This window comes from Echinops telfairi, unplaced genomic scaffold (genome assembly GCF_000313985.2).
Source record: "Echinops telfairi isolate 266 unplaced genomic scaffold, ASM31398v2 ScPeMD7_3533;HRSCAF=4204_0, whole genome shotgun sequence".
Taxonomy (NCBI): domain Eukaryota; kingdom Metazoa; phylum Chordata; class Mammalia; order Afrosoricida; family Tenrecidae; genus Echinops; species Echinops telfairi.
This window is the reverse complement of record NW_022107431.1, coordinates 21,986,801-21,988,016: the sequence shown is the minus strand read 5'-3', so window position 1 is coordinate 21,988,016 and position 1,216 is coordinate 21,986,801. Positions and strand designations below refer to the sequence as shown.

General features: G+C 39.6%; 1 protein-coding gene across 1 annotated transcript in view; it reads left to right on the top strand.

The window, feature by feature from the left end:
- The window catches only part of ADGB (androglobin), a 194,398-nt gene that overhangs the window by 174,643 nt on the left and 18,539 nt on the right, over positions 1-1,216 (top strand). The gene's annotated exons all lie outside the window — the stretch shown is intronic.

Here is a 1,216-nt window from a genome sequence, read left to right as displayed (position 1 = left end):
AAAAAAAAAAAAAAAGAATTTGGGACGGTACTTATTTCAAATTCCCTTTGCCAACATGTTGTCTTTGCATATTGCTGACCTGCAATCTTACGAAATGCAAATCTATTAGTTGAAACACATAAAACTTTATCATTTCAAAAAATATTTGGCTTTCAGGCTTATTCAGCTTTATTGGCAGATTTAATAACAGCATATTACTATCATGACCTCTAATATTGTTGTTTATTATTCATCACAATAAATGCCCAATTCAAGTTCTTTGGAGAAGCCAATCCTTTTTGAGACACGTTTTCAGTTGCCCTAGGATCAATCGATGCTGGCTACCCCATACCTGCAGAGTAAACTGCTCCATGTGATGTTCAAAGGTGTGATCTCTGGGAATTAGGACACTAGGCCTATCTTCTGAGAAGACTGCCCATGGTGTTGTTAGTAGTCTAGTGCTAGACCCTTGGTGGCATAGTCGTTACACATTGGGCTGCTAACTGCAAGGTCAACAGTACAGAACCACCAGCCGCTCTGAGGAAGACAAACGGGGCTTTCTACTCCCATAGAGTTACAGTCTCCGGAGCTCACAGGGGCAGCCCTCCCCTCTACTGTAAGGTCACTCTGAGTCGGCACTGACTCCATAGCAGTGAGTGGTCAGCCTGGTTCTAGTTGATGAATATTGACTTTATCCTAAACAAGTATTCCACATTAGCAATTTTATGAATGTTCATATCCCTACCAATTTTTAATTCTTGGATATAAGACTATTAGTAGTAGATTTTAGTTCTAAAAATGAATTGCATTTATCTAATTCCATAACTTTTTCTTTGATCCCCTCAAGATTTCTGTTTCTCATATTCTAATGAAAATCAACTTGAGGTCACAATAAACCCTTCTTTCAGCCCCAGGCTTTTGCATTTGCTGTGACGAATCCTTGGGTGGGTGACTTCCATTTCCCTGCTCTTACAAGGTGACCCAGACGTGGTCACTTCTCTCTTTCATTGTCTCCTCCCTCCTTGTCAATAACAGCCTACAGATTCATGAACCACTAGAGCAGTGGTTCTCGACCTTACTAATGCTGTGATCCTTTAATACAGTTCCTCATGCTGTGGTGAACCCCCAACCATCAAATTGTTTTCATTGCTACTTCATAACTATAATGTTGCTACTGTTAGGAATCATCATGCAAATATCTGATAGGCAGGATGTATTTTCATTGTTATAAATGGAA